Below are 15,926 nucleotides of genomic sequence, written 5' to 3'. Positions count from 1 at the left end.
CAACAACACTTTTAAGTGAGCCACAGCGTTACCCGTACTCCTACATTGTGCACCTCCTTTCACAGGGAGATCTCGATGTCGAATGGTGACTTGCCCAGTTGGACACATTTGGCTAATCCAGAGTTACCAGTGCGGAATTTCAGTTTACCACGGGCATCGCTTGATGGGATTTATTATTCCGGTGGTGGGAATGGTTGACGACTTTATCATAACTGGAATTTGGCCCATCCTAAGAGAGAAAGGGATCTGGGCTGAGATGAAGTCAGGTGGGAGGAGGCTTTTGTGTGGCATTAACTCCAGAGCAGACCACCACCAACTGGTCAGCAGAGAAAGATGGATCAGTGAGGCAGAATTGCCTGTTGCTGTGCTGTGGAGTTTATGCAATTCCACTAAACACAAAACACTGAAATATTGAACTGCGCCACATTACTAATCAACACCAAAACTCGTTTCTTCCAAATGCAGGGACTTCTCGGAAAGTAGGTTTCCATTTCAAACACACTACAAAAGTCTAGACGAAATAGATTGCAGCAGCCCACTGCATTCAAACTTTTTTTTTGATGACTGTGTGTGAGAAGGATCACACATTTCAGAGGTGCGAAAGCGTGTGGTTAGAGCCTGCTTTCTAAATAGAATCACAGGAGCACGGCTCTGGAGAACAAAGCTCAAGTGTGGTGTAAAACGCCGGCCACGCAAGAGTTTACATTCTTTCTTTCCCCAGACTTTAAATAGATGACTAACAAGCCAACCCCTCTCTTGTTAACGCTGCCTTGTGATCTGCGCCTGGGTGATTTATCTCTCCACCAATGAATTCCGGGGAAACTTGCCCGTGACATGGGGGAAAAGAGCCTGAAGCGGGGATTGATGTGAACGGTGAGTGATCTCGCTTACCCCCCGAGGCTGATTGTTTGGTTTTGTGGGGAGGTTGAACGTAATGGTTCATTTCGGCTGCAGACATCTCGGAGCAACGTGGACAGAGTGTCCCTGTTGCGAGCATCAGTAACTTGCTTGGGAGTGGAAGTGGAGAAAGATGGGCAGTGCTTACAGCGGAACATAGATCTTTCCAAATGATGCAGGAGCTCCAATGTCGGGACTTGAGTTTTTTTTTTTTAGGTCGATGACCTTCGTTGTTTTAAAGATTAAGTCAGGGAGTCGACAGCACTTGAGCCAACTTTGTGCAGCAGAATGCGTTCTTTTCTAAAACGTGGCGTGTATGTGGTTCTCACAAAAATGAGGCTGGGAAACAGACGAATTTTAGTTGGACTGAAATTACAGGTGGGAAAACATTTTCGTTTTATTTCGTGTATTTATTCTGCGCTGTGAGAATAAAACAATTTCTAGACAATCTGTGAGGAATAGAGATAGTAATTAGCTTAGGCTCGTTTATTTCATTCATTTTCATTAGAAGATAGAAAGGTGGATGTGGTCGATTGATCAGTCTGGTCAGTGCATGTTAAGTGTGTTGCTTTGATCGTCAACGCAGTTTGCTCGCACGCTAATGCCAATGCCACATGGATTCCTACAAAGCTAAGGTTACACACAGGGAACTAAGGCCCGAACATGGTGGCAACGCATGCTAAACAGGATTTGTAATATCGTTGGCTAATGAATGTTGCTGTAACATTTATTTGTTGCTTCTTGATACCTTTGGGAGACAATCTGATTGGAAACAGGATTGCAAATGGAAAAGACAACTATGGCTGGAGATGATGGAATGGAATGCTATGTGGATACTTAGTTCCCTGTGTCAACCCCTTCGGTCATTGGTAAGAAAATAGGACTGGGTCAGCACGGCTTCGTCAAGGAGAGGTCATGTCTGACAAATCAGTTAAAGTTCTTTGAGGAGGTAACAAAGAAGTTGGACAAAGGAGAACCAGTGGATGTGATTTATTTAGATTTCCAGAAGGCCTTTCGTAATGAGCTGCATAGGAGACTGTTAAATAAGTTAAGAGCCCATGGTGTTAAGGATAAAGGGTGGGATTCTCCGACCCCCCGGTGGGTCGGAGATTCGCCAGGGAGCGGCGTGAATCCCACCCCCGCCGGCTGCCGAATTCTCCGGTGTCGGAGATTTGGCGGGAGCAGGAATCGCGCCTCGCCGGTCGGCGGCCGCTGGCAGCGCCCCCCCACCCCTGACGATTCTCTGGCCCGCGATGGGTTGAGTGGCCGCCCATTTTCGGCCAGTTCCACCGGCGTATGTTATACCAGGTATTTGCCGGCGGAACCTGTGCGAGCGGCCTCCGGGGTCCTCGGCGCGGGGGGGATCTGGCTCCAGGGGGTGCCCCCACGGTAGCCTGGCCCACGAACGGGGCCCACTGATCCGTGGGCGGGCCTGTGCCGTGGGGGCACTCAATTTTTCCGCGATGGCCGACGCGGAGATGAACCCGCATGCGCTGGGATGACGCCAGCACAAGCTGGCACTCCCGCGCATGCGCCAACTCACGCCAGCCGGCGGAGGATCTTCGCTGCCGGTTGGCGTGGCGCCAAGCCCCTTCCCTGCCAGCCAGGGCAGCGCAAACCATTCCGGAGCTGGCCTAGCCCCTCCGCACCTTTGGGGCGGCCCGACACCGGAGTGGTTCACGCCACCCCTTGGGGTGGGTTTTTTTTTTCAGGATGGCAGCCGGTGACTAGTGGTGTGCCTCAGGGGTCTGTGCTGGGCCCACAATTTTTCACAATATACATTAATGATCAGGAAGAAGGAACTGAAGGCACTGTTCCTAAGTTTGCAGATGATACAAAGATCTATGGAGGGACAGGTGGTATTGAGGAAGCAGGGAGGCTGCAGAAGGAATTACAGGAGAGTGTGCAAAGAAGTTGCAGAAAGAATACAATGCGGAAAAGTGTAAGGTTATGCACTTTGGAAGGAGGAATGGAGGCACAGACTATTTTCTAAATGGGGAAATGCTTAGGAAATCAGAAGCACAAAGGGACTCTGGAGTCCTTGTTCAGGATTCTCTTAAGGTTAACGTGCAGGTTCAGTCGACAGTTCGGAAGACAAATGCAATGTTAGCATTCATGTCGAGAAGACTAGAACACAAGATCAGGGATGTACTTCTGAGGCTGTATTAGGCTCTGGTCAGACTCCATTTGGAGTATTGTGAGCAGTTTTGGGCCCTGTATCTAAGGAAGGATATGCTGGCCTTGGAAAGGGTCCGTAGGAGGTTCACAAGAATGATCCCTGGAATGAAGAGCTTGTCGTATGAGGAACGGTTGAGGATTCTGGGTCCGTACTCCGAGTTTAGAAGGATGAGGGGGAATCTTATTGAAACTTACGGAATGCTGCGAGGCCTGGATCGATCAAGTGGACGTGGAGAGGATGTTTCCACTCGTAAGAAAAACTAGAACCACAGGACACAATCTCAGACTAAAGGGACAATCCTTTAAAACAGAGATGAGGAGGCATTTCTTCAGCCAGAGGGTGGTGAATCTGTGGAACTCTTTGACGCAGAAGGCTGTGGAGGCCAAATCACTAAGACAGAGTTAGATAGGTCCTTGATCAATAAAGGGATCAGGGGTTATGGGGAGAAGGCAGGACAATGGGGATGAGAAAAATGTCAGCCATGGAGGCACGGTCGCACAAGTGGCTAGCACTGTGGCTTCACAGTGCCAGGGTCCCAGGTTCGATTTCCCCGTTGAGTCACTGTCTGTGCGAGTTGGCATGTTCTGAGTCTGCATGGGTTTCCCCCAGGTGCTTCAGTTTCCTCTCACAGTCCAAAGACGTGCAGGTTAGGTGGATTGACCATGATAAATTGCCCTTAAGTGTCCAAAAAGGTTAGGAGGCGTTATTGGGTTACGGGGATAGGGTGGAAGTGAGGGCTTAAGTGGTTTGTTGTAGACTCGATCGGGCCGAATGGCCTCCTTCTGCACTGTATGTCCTATGTTCGTGTTCTATGATTGAATGGCAGAGCAGACTCGATGGGCCGAGTGGTCTAATTCTGCTCCCATATCTTATGGTCTTATGAAAAGTTTCCAACACAATTTTTTTTTGGCTCCCCTGAATTGAATACTGGCACTAAAACAATCCTGATTTGTAACCTGACATGCTCCAGATCTGCGAACAGCGTTGTCAAGATCACATTGCAGTGACTGGAGACATTCATTGAGATTTCAGATGCCTCTCCGGTGCCAGGATGAAATAAATCCTGAGTGGCTGCAGAGAACTATGTGGGGGAAGGCTCAACAGCCATCATTCATATCTGTACTGCTGGCATAAATAAAAAGATGGATAGGTCCTGCAGGCAGATTTTAGGGAGTTAGGAAAGACACACGCAAGCAAGACCTCAAAGGAAATAATCCCCAGATTACACCTTGTGTCATTATTGAGCATCGAAATCGAAGGATAAAGAATGTGTGGCTAGGGAGATGGTGCGGGTCAAGAGAAGGCTGTAGATTCTTGGGAGATGGGACCAGTACAAACAGGTTGCATCTAAACAGAGCTGGGACCAATGACTGTGTGTGACAGTTTGCTAGTGTTATTGTGGAGGGATTAATTTAATTTGGAAGGGGGTTGGGAATCCGGAGGTAGAAGAGGAAATGCAAGATGTACAAAAAAAATGGGCGAGGCAGCTAGCATAAGAGTAAGAAATTGTAAGGTATTAGGTGGGGTCTGAGTAAAAGGAAATGCAATTGGGTTTACTAAGCATGTATGTGAACACAAAATGTGGTTTAAAAAAAAGGTTAATGAGCTACTGATGCAAGTAGCCATGTGAGAATATGATGTGGTAATGGACACCCAGCTCAAAAATACAGGGTGCTCTGAAAGATAATGAAAGAAAGGAAGAGAGGTGGCAGTATTGATTAAAGATAATTATCCTAGAAGGTTCGAGGACAGAATCTATTTTAGTTAGAAAAAGTACAGATACTATTATGCTACTAAGTGTATTCCAAAGGCTATCAACTAGTGAGAAAGATATAGAGGAACAAATTTTTAAGGATATATGCCGGGCATTAATTATCCTAATGGCAGAGAGGGGAAAGTATGATTGGGTTAATTGTCTACATCTGTTCCAAAGAGAACAGGGGCATTGATGGATCGGATTCTGGGGAACGAGGTGAAATGAGTGGATCAAGGTCAGTTGGGGAATGTTTAGGGGAGCAAGTATTATAAGGTGCAAAATACTGCGAATTCTAGAAGCAAGAACAGAGGGCACTGAAAAAACTCAGCATCTATTAGGAGAGTCCTTTGACTCTTCATCAGAACTATGTAATAAGGTGTAGGTTAGCATTGGAAAAGAACAAGGAACAATCCAGAATCAACATAGTAAATTGGGGGGAAGAAATTCCAATGGGGTGAGAACAGATTTGGTCAGGTAAATTGGAATCAAAGTTTGACAGGCAAAACTGTAAATGAACAGTTAAGGCGGAAATAATTTGGGTACAGTTGACATACATTCCCAGGAGGAGGAAAGTAGGACAAATAAATCCAGAGTTCCCTAGATGAGCTGGAGAGTAAGATGAAGCAGATAACTGGTGATTATAACAGATGTCAGGTTAAAAATACACGTTTTATTTTCAGATGCATCATAGGATGTGGGCATTGTTGGCAAGGCCAGTTTGTAGGGTGCTGGCTATAGTTTGGTAGGTCTGAAGAAGTCTTCGTAATCATACGCAGGTTAACTGTAATCTTTATTGACTTTTAAAACTATTTACAAATATGCAGTAAAGGTACAAGCTAGGAGCTGTCTCTCTGCTTGCTGGTACACATGGCTCTGTCTAACACTGGACTGACCTTGGGTGCGGGGCATGTGCTCTCTTACACTACTGTGTGAGTGGTACTGTACTCAGTGCCACGTTAACCCTATATGTACCAGAACCTTATACTACACCTCCCTGCAATTCTTTTATCCAATGTATTTTAAGTGATAATTTACCTTGTGTCTTACATGGTTATTACTATTGCACATTTACATTGCTATTAGTATATCTTTCTCTTCCCCTCCCTCCCCTTAATCATTGACTTCAAAGGCTCAGGCAATCAGGAAACCTTGTAACCTATATCTTGTTGGAGGAGCCATAGGCTCTGTGGCTGCTTGTTTTCCCTGTATGTTTGGATGTTGTTCTCGCATCTGGGTAGGTTGTCATCATTTTCTTTGATTCTTTTGTGCTGAACTGCACTTGGTTGGTTTGGTTGTTGCACTAGGTCCTTGATTGCCATTTTAAGTAGCTTCTTGCGGGGTGAACGGACTTTGTGTTCGCCTGTTTGTCATTACTTTTGCTTCTTCTGTCATCATGTGGGCCATGGTGACATATGTGGAAGTTTATGTTTCAAAAATTGAACTCTGACTCCGACTTATGTCGCAATTTTACTCATAATATTTTGCTTGCTTACTTCTTTTCCAGTTGATTTTTGAGCTGGTGAACCTTTTCATTCAGCTCCAGAACTACTCTGGTAAGTTGAGTTGTCTTTTTGTTTGAGATATCTGCGGAACTCTTGTAAGTTTGATAAGTTCACCTGGGCATTCCGTTCTGTTCATAATCTTTCTCCCATAGTCACTGGCTGCTCACCTGGACTCAATCCACTTATTAGATCATCAATCTGCTTTCAGAATCAGGATTTGCTCTTTCGTATTGGGTATCGCATTCTTCATGTTGTTCACATTGGATTAAGGTTCAAGAGGTTAATCCCTTTTGGTTGTTAATTCTGCTTTCAAGCAAACTGTTCTGATGCATCAGCAATTATTTCTCCTTTTGCTGTAATTTTGCAGGCTGCGTATTAGAGACTTCTGATGCTTGAAATTCTTCAAGTTTTAATTGAAAGTCTATCTTTGTTGTATCTTCTTCTACAGGTTGGTCGTTCCAAGTCTCTTTCAAGTGTTCTACGTCCTTTGAGCAACATTTCAATTTTGTAATCCGTTCCCATTTTCCTTTACAAACTCATCTTTTGTACGTGATAGTTGGCTTTCTACGCTGATTAATTTTTCTTTGGCAGAGTATAATTCCTCCGCTATCCTTCAAGCTCACATTCGGTAACTGCACTTCTGCCAATTGTTTCTGAGACTCCTCATAGTCTTTGTGAGAGGTTCTACTTGCTCTTGCCATTCTAGGTTCTTAATTTTCATGACTTCATATGTATCTTTGGAAATTTAATGCTTTCCCAGGTTTTCTTCCAAATTTCCTACAATTTTCTTTAACTCTGTTGACTTTTTCTTCTACCTCTTGGCTTCCTCCCTGGGATATAGAACATTCCTGAGTCTTCGCTGCCCACTGGTTCTTCAATTCTTTCAAGGGTGCAACTGCTTTGATTGCATTTTCTGCCTGCCGTTGTGCCTGGTTCTGTTTCTGGCTGAGTTTTCCCAACTCCTAACAAAATAATTCAGAGTTGTTATTTCCTCTTGGTATCTTTGTGCACCACCTCCAAAATATGTTTGCTCAGATCTCAAACAGTTGGCTTCATTGAAAACTTGAGTTCGAGTTTATAATGTGCTTTTAAAGATATATATACTCAGCTTGAATTTTGTGTTTCATATCTTCCAGTTCAGCGTTGATACAAATATTTCCCAATCTTATTTCAGTGTCCTTTTGCAGGGTTTGTTTATTCTGGATTTCATCAGATAGCTTCACTTCATTCACAGCCAGCTGCTCACTCCACACTGTCACCTGCTATTGCAGTTTGGGGAATGTATCAGGGTTTTCAAAAAGATATATCTTTGGGGTTTGCAGAAAGTTCTTTGCCTGTCTAGCATACTCGTGTGGCTTACTTGGTAATGTCTTTTTCTCTTTCTTAGCTTAACTTGGGGTCTTCTATCCCTCTATTTAAGCCCTGTGTGCTGCACAACCTGAAGATTAAAATATTTATCGAACTTTTAATAGTTCAGCAAAGCAGTTTGAGGATTCATTAATGCGCATTAGGATTACTTCATCCTCAAGTTCACCAAATCAATATACAAGTTATTAGTCTGGACTTTTTATGACTTTCTATTTTGACCTTGTGTACTCAGTCGTTTTGAAATTCTTTTCTCCAGGGCACCAACTATGGGTTTGGCTCTTGAATAAGTACAAATTGTTCTGGATAAGTGGACTTCTGATCCATGGTTTGGCCCTGGGATCAGTCCAAATTGTTCTGGATGAGCGGAATCTTGATCCTGGTTTGAAAATTTAAAAGTGTGTCTTCTGCTTTAATAGCTCTCTGAATTTGAATTTGAAGACCATTAACTTAGAGGAAAATAAATTTCCTACGTTTGGCAGTTTTGGTGCGCTCCACTAACAATGGCGATTGTACTCCGCTTGCAAAAACAACTGCCTGCAGAGATCTGTTGGCTCAGTTGTACTTTAAAGTTGCAAGTTTGTCAAATCCTGGCTTTTTTCTTTTTCTCAGCTGAGTTAAGAAATTGTGATTCCTCCATATTATTTGATTATTTTTTCCATTTCAAAGAGGGGCACGGACACTCCGTGTTCAGACGTTGATTCGGGAATTGGGATTTAGCGACGTTTTTTCAAACTGCACTTCTGAGTCTGAATTATTGAAAGATTTGTCACAACTTGCTGAAGACTGAAGATTTAAAAGATTTACTCACCCCTGATAGGTCTGCTGATTCAGCACTTTGGGATTAGAAACTGAACGTCTTCTGCTGCAATTAATCCCAGAGTTGGGGGGGGTTGGATTATGAGGAGAGGTTGAGTAGACTGGGATTGTACTCTTTGGAATTTAGAAGGATGCAGGGGGATCTTATAGAAACATATAGAATTATGAAGGGAATAGATAGGATCGATGCAGGCAGGTTGTTTCCATTGGCGGGTTAAAAGCAGAACGCGGGGGCATAGTCTCAAATTAAGGGGAAGTAGATTTAGGACTGAGTTTAGGAGGAACTTCTTCACCCAAAGGGTTGTGAATCTATGGAATTCCTCGCCCAGTGAATGTTTTCAAGATAAAGATCGATAGTATTTTGAAGAATAAAGGGTTATGGTGTTCGGGTGGGAAAGTGGTGCTGAGTCCACAAAAGATCAGCCATGATCTCATAGCGGAGCAGGCTCGAAAAGCCAGGTGGCCTACTCCTGCTCCTAATTCTTATGTTCTTATGTAAGGAATTTCAAATTTCTGCTTCCAGCTTTCAATCCTTTCTTTGGGGCTGGTGATTTTCCTCCATGCCTCTGCTTCTGGAGTGTCTTTTCAGGAACTTTTGCTGAACTTTGCTGAACTTTTTCTCAGTCTTCTAGCATTCTCGTTTTTCTCTGTTTTTTTTCTGCATGGTCTTGGGTTTTTCCAGAAGCTGCCACCATGTTGTAAGGTGTGGTTACAGTTCAGTAGGTCTGAAGAAGTCTTCATAGTCATATGCAGATTAACTGTAATTCTTTATTGACTCATAGAACTATTTACAGATATACAGTAAAAGGTACAAGCTGGGAATTGTTTCCAATCTTCTTGTACACATGACTCTGTCCAACACTGCATCACTGTGTGAGAGGGACTGTACTCAGTCCCACATTAACCTGATATGTGTCAGCCCCTTCTCCTATAGCCAGCCTTTATTGTTTGTCTCTAATTGCCTTTGAGAAGGTAGTCGTGAACTGCTTTCTTTACTTTTTGCAGTCCCTATAGTGTAGGTACACCCACAATGCTGTTAGGGAGGGAATTCTAGGATTTTGACCGAGCAACAGTGAAGGAATAATCCTTGTAGTTCCTAACAGGATGGTCTTGGAGATGAACTTGCAGGTGCCGGTGTTTCACAAGTGAAAACCAGACTGAATATTGAATGTTGAAAGGCTAGTAAAAATAGAAATAAGAGAAGCAAAGAAAGAGTATGAAGAAAGACTGGAAGCCAACATAAAAATAATCCAAACGTCTTCTTTGGGTATATAAATAGGAAAAAAGTGGTAAAAGAAGAATTTAAAAAGTAATTTATAATGGAGGCATGGTTGACATTCTATATTAGTACTTTGCACTTGTCTGTACCAAGGACAATAATGCTGTCAAAGTTGTAGTGAAAGACAGGGTAGGTAAGACATTGAATTGAGAAAGCGGTGGTAATAGGAAGGCTCGCTGCATTTAAAGTTGATAAGTCATGAGGACCAGATCAGATGCATCCAAAGATACAGACGGACGTAAGGGTGGGAATTGGAGGCACTGGCCACAATTTTGCAACCCTCCTGAGATACAGGGGTGGTGCCAGAGGACTGGAGAATTGCAAATGTTGCATAATTGTTCGAACAGGATGTCAGAATCAACCCAGCATCTACAGTCAGCTTAACCTCGGTGGTGGGGAAACTTTCAGAAATAATAATCCAGGTCAAAATTACCAGTCCTATGGACAACTGTGGATTAATGAAGGAAAGTCAGTATGGATTTGTTAAGAACAAATTATGTTTAACTATTTTGATTGAGTTTTTTGGTGAAGTAAAAGAGATAACGGTGATAAAGGTAAGGGTGTCGCAGTTGATGCTTTGTATGTGGACGTCCAAAAGGCATTTGATAAAGTGCCACATAATAGACTTGTCAACAAAATTGAAGAATATGGAATAAAAGGGACAGTGGCAGCATGGATATGAAATCAGCTGAGTGACAGAAAAAAAAGCATAGTGGTGAAACACTGTTTTATGGACCCGATGACCATAGATAATGGGGTGGGTATTCAGACCACTGCATTATTTTAATCTATATTAATATCCTAGATTTGGGTGTATAGGGCACAGTTTAAAATTTGCAGATGCCACAAAAGGAAACATTGTGAACTGTGAGAAGTATGGTGATAGATTTCAAGAGGACATGCACAGATGGTGGATTGGGCAAGACATTTGGCAAATGAAATTTGGTGCAGAGAAGTGTGAAGTGAAACATTTTAGTAGGAAAAGCAGAAAAGCGAAGAGAGGCAATCTAAAATAAAGGGTACAGTTCTAGAGTGGTTATAGGTCACCACTAATTATTGAAGCCAGCTCCACAAGCATTAAGCCAAAACCCCTGCAAAGTCAATTTTGATGAATGGGCTACTGTCTCATGGCAGATCCTGTTTTCACAACTCCTAACTGGCCAACGTTCCAGGGGAAGATGAAGAAAATGCTTTATTGACACACATTCTGCCTGAAACATGGTGTCATTGACATTAATGATTGAAGCAGATTCTGCCAATTGTTTTTTTTTTTTTTTTTCAAACGTATTTTATTACAAACATGTATCAAAGCAGGTTACAGCAAATAAACACCCCGGGAAACATACTTCCCAACAATCAACTATACAGTCTGTACAGATTTTTCCCCTTTATCACCCCCCTCCCCCCTGCAATGAATAGCTCCTCAAACACGGTCACAAACATCCCCCACCTTTTCTCAAACTCCCCTGCTGAGCCCCTTAACTCATTCTTTATCTTCTCTAACCGCAGGAAATCGTACAGGTCACCCAACCATGCCACTACCCCCGGTGGCAATGGCGAATGCCACTCCAGCAAAATTTGCCGCCATGCAATCCGAGAGGCGAAGGCCACGACATCGGCCTTCCCCCTCTCCATGAGCCCCGGCTTCTCTGAAACCCCAGATATCTCCACCAAAGGGTCCGGGTCCACTCCCTCCTCCACTATCCTGGCTAAGACCGCAAACATTCCTGCCCAGGATCTTCCCAATTGTTTGCAACCCCAAAACATGTGCGTGTGATTCGCTGGCCCCCGCCCACACCTCTCACACTGATCTGCTACCCCCTGAAAGAACCCACTCATTTTCGCCCGAGTCATATGCACCCTGTGCACCACCTTAAACTGTATCAGGCTCATCCTTGCACAAGAGGAGGTCCCACTTACCCTTCGCAGTGCCTCACTCCATTTTCCACAATTGATCTCCCCTCCCAACTCCCCTTCCCATTTCTCCTTGATCTTCACCACCCGCTCACCTCCCTGCTCGCCCAGCCACTTGTATATATCCCCAATTTTTCCCTCCCTTTCCACATCCGGAAGCAGCAATCACTCCAGCAGGGTGTATCCCGGCAACCTATGGAACCCCCTCCAGACCTTTTGTGCAAAGTCCCTCGCCTGCAGATATCTGAACTCACTATCTCTCGGCAGCCCTTAGTTCCTCCAGACTGGCGAACCCTTCCTCCAAATATAAATCCCTCACCTTGACCAGCCCCACTTCCCTCCACCTCCTGTATCCATCCCCCCTGGCTCAAACCCATGATTCCCACACAGCAGCGTTTGCACAGACATCCCTTCCATCCTAAAATGCCTCCTTAGCTGATTCCATATCATCACCTTGGACTGCACCACTGGGCTCCCTGAATACCTACTCAAAGCCATTGGCAATGCTGCCGTCACCATAGCCCCCAAACTAGACCCCTTACAAGATTCCTCCTCCATCCAAACCCGCTCTACCCCTTCTCCTCCCCACCACCGCCGCACCTTGTCCACATTCGCTGCCCACTAATAATGAAGCAAATTCGGCAATGCCAACCTCCCCCTGCTCTACCAATTGTTTAAAATGATGACAACCTCGTTCTGCCAAGGTTCTTGTTTATGTTCCAGTGTCTGCCGGCCTTTTTACCAAAGTTATTCTTTTGAGGGGTGGACAGGCTGGTCTCGTAGTTGTGTGGGCAGGGAAGGTAGCGAGGATAGGAAGGTGGTTCTCCAAAGGGCTGGTAGTCTGGTCGTTTAGCCCTTCCGATCTTGTTACACTATTACTGGGTGGCGAATGCGGAGAAGATGCAGGGCTGGAGTAGAGAGACAGAGGCTTTGTTGGGTTTGAATGGGGGCGGGTTCTTGTAAAGGGTCAGGGTTGCGGGCACGGGCAATGCGCTGCTACCGTTCATCCTGGGGAAGTACTCTGGTGGTCCTGTGGTAGTAGACATGCTGAAGATTTGGGGGCAATTCTGACAGCACTTCAGGTTGAGGGCAAGTTCGAGGGTAATGCCGATAAGAGGGAATCATGGGTTTGAGCCAGGGAAGATGGATGCGAGGTTCTGGGGATGGGAGGAGATGGGAGTGAAAGAGATGATGGATCTGTTTTTGGAGGAGCAGTTTGCAAGCTTAGAGGAGTTGGGGATAATGTGTTGGCTCCAGAGTGAGGATGGCTTCAGGTATATGCAGGTGTGGAATTTTGCTAGTAAGGTCTTCCCAAATCTTCCAATGGCACAGTCTTCATTGTTGGAGGAAGTGCTGTCAGTGGGGGGGCTGAAGAATGGGGTCATTTCGGTGATCTACGGTAGGATCATGGAGGAGGACAAGGAGTCTATGGAAGGGATTATGACGAAGCTGGAGGAAGAATTGGGGATGGTGTATGAGGAAGGATTATGGTACGAAGTGCTGCAAGGGGTCAATGCCTCGACCTCCTGCGCGAGGCTGGGATTGATTCAATTAAAAGTGGTTACAGGGCGCATTTAACAAAAAAAGGCAAGGATGAGCCGGTTGTTCGAGGAGATGGAGGAAAGCTGTGAGCGGTGTGGAAGGGGCCCAGCCAATCATGTCCATATGTTGTCCTTTCCGAAGTTGTAGACATTTTGGGGGTCGTTTGTCTGAGGTTCTGCACGTGGAATTGGAGCTGGGTCCCTTGGAGGCCATATTCCGGGTGAGGGACCAGCCAAAGTTGCAGGCTGGTCCTGTTGGTGTGGAGGTCGGCTTCCCCCCCCTCCCTCTCTTGTGCCTTATCGTGGCTGGGGGATCTAGTAGAGTTCCTGTATTTGGAGAAGGTGAAATTTCTTCTGAGGGGTTCCACCAGAAATGAGGTTTGTTTGTTGTACATTTTGGGGATCTGGTTGCCAAGAGGTTGGGGGGGGCACAGTTTGGGAAGGGGGGTTGGGGGGGGGGGGGAGGAGGTTGGATTTATTTGTAAAAATGTTGAACATTTGAATTAAAATATTTTTTAAAAAATAAATGGTGACAACCTGTCCATGAAGCTATGCCTTGAGTCATAACGTCTTAATGTTGAGTTGGAGCAGTGGCAAAGAAGGGAGGAAATGGAAGCAAATTATTCACTCCATGTCCGACTGCCTTGTGGGACATACTGCCGATGTGCCCAAAGATCTCCTAGGTCAAGAATCGGCCTATCCAGCCACATGAAGACCCATGGCAGAAATTCGTGACCCTTAGTAATCATGTGGAGATGCCGGCGTTGGACTGGGGTGAGCACAGTACGAAGTCTTACAACACCAGGTTAAAGTCCAACAGGTTTATTTCGATGTCACTAGCTTTCGGAGCGCTGCTCCTTCCTCAGGTGAATGAAGAGGTCTGTTCCAGAAAAACATATATAGACAAATTCAAAGATGCCAAACAATGCTAGGAATGCGAGCATTAGCAGGTGATTAAATCTTTACAGATCCAGAGATGGGGTAACCCCAGGTTAAAGAGGTGTGAATTGTCTCAAGCCAGGACAGTTGGTAGGATTTCGCAGGCCAGATGGTGGGGGATGAATGTAATGTGACATGAATCCCAGGTCCCGGTTGAGGCCGCACTCATGTGTGCGGAACTTGGCTATAAGTTTCTGCTCGGCGATTCTGCGTTGTCGCGGGTCCTGAAGGCCGCCTTGGAGAACGCTTACCCGGAGATCAGAGGCTGAATGCCCTTGACTGCTGAAGTGTTCCCCGACTGGAAGGGAACATTCCTGCCTGGTGATTGTTGCGCGATGTCCGTTCATTCGTTGTCGCAGCGTCTGCATGGTCTCGCCAATGTACCACGCTTCGGGACATCCTTTCCTGCAGCGTATGAGGTAGACAACGTTGGCCGAGTCGCACGAGTATGTACCGCGTACCTGGTGGGTGGTGTTCTCACGTGTAATAGTGGTATCCATGTCGATGATCTGGCACATCTTGCAGAGATTACCATGACAGGGTTGTGTCGTGTCGTGGTCACTGTTCTGAAGACTGGGTAGTTTGCTGCAAACAATGGTTCGTTTGAGGTTGCGCGGTTGTTTGAAGGCAAGTAGTGGGGGTGTGGGGATGACCTTGGCAAGATGTTCATCGTCATCAATGATGTGTTGAAGGCTGTGAAGAAGATGATGTAGTTTCTCCGCTCCGGGGAAATACTGGACGACGAAGGGTATTCGGTTGGTTGTGTCCCATGTTTGTCTTCTGGGGAGGTCGGTCCGGTTTTTCGCTGTGGCGCGTTGGAACTGTCGATCGATGAGTCGAGTGCCATATCTCATTCGTACAAGGGCATCTTTCAACGTCTGTAGATGTCTGTTACGCTCCTCCTCGTCTGAGCAGATCCTGTGTATACGGAGCGCTTGTCCATAGGGGATGGCTTCTTTAATGTGTTTAGGGTGGAAGCTGGAGAAGTGGAGCATCATGAGGTTATCCGTGGGTTTGCGGTAAAGCGAAGTGCTGAGGTGACCGTCCTTGATGGAGACGAGTGTGTCCAAGAATGCAACTGATTTTGGAGAGTAGTCCATCGTGAGTCTGATGGTTGGATGGAACTTGTTAATGTCATTGTGTAGTCGTTTCAGTGATTCTTCGCCATGGGTCCAAAGGAAAAAAATGTCATCGATGTATCTGGTGTATAACATCGGTTGAAGGTCCTGTGCGGTGAGTAGGTCCTGTTCAAACTTGTGCATGAAGATGTTGGCGTATTGGGGTGCGAATTTGGTCCCCATGGCTGTTCCGTGCGTCTGAATGAAGAGCTTGTTGTCGGCACCAGCATCCCCCATGACGACGGCATTGCTGCAACAGCCTCAGTACTCAACACCGACAACTGCCAATCTCCAGACGCAATTCTGCAACTCATCCGCTTCATTCTGGATCACAACGTCTTCACCTTCGACAACAAGTTGTTCATTCAGACGCACTGAACAGCCATGGGGACCAAATTCGCACCCCAATACGCCAACATCTTCATGCACAAGTTTGAACAGGACCTACTCACCGCACAGGACCTTCAACCGATGTTATACATCGATGACATTTTTTTCCTTTGGACCCACGGCGAAGAATCACTGAAACGACTACACAATGACATTAATAAGTTCCATCCAACCATCAGACTCACCATGGACTACTCTCCAAAATCAGTTGCATTCTTGGACACACT

At 45.5% G+C, this 15,926-nt stretch overlaps 1 protein-coding gene across 3 annotated transcripts in view; it reads left to right on the top strand.

The window, feature by feature from the left end:
* The first annotated feature begins 675 nt into the window (after nucleotides 1-675).
* il12rb2 (interleukin 12 receptor, beta 2a) overlaps nucleotides 676-15,926 on the top strand; it is a 77,743-nt gene continuing 62,492 nt past the window's right edge. For 2 of the 3 annotated variants that reach the window (XM_072511081.1, XM_072511079.1), the window contains exon 1: nucleotides 676-873. The gene's annotated coding sequence lies outside the window, so the exon portion shown is untranslated. Of the gene's footprint in view, nucleotides 874-957; nucleotides 1,276-15,926 lie in introns of those variants that run through there. The other variant, XM_072511080.1, reaches the window with a different exon arrangement.

This window comes from Scyliorhinus torazame, chromosome 7 (genome assembly GCF_047496885.1).
Source record: "Scyliorhinus torazame isolate Kashiwa2021f chromosome 7, sScyTor2.1, whole genome shotgun sequence".
NCBI classification, from domain to species: Eukaryota; Metazoa; Chordata; class Chondrichthyes; order Carcharhiniformes; family Scyliorhinidae; genus Scyliorhinus; species Scyliorhinus torazame.
Note: the sequence above shows the minus strand (reverse complement) of the source record. Positions and strands in the feature narration are given on the sequence as shown.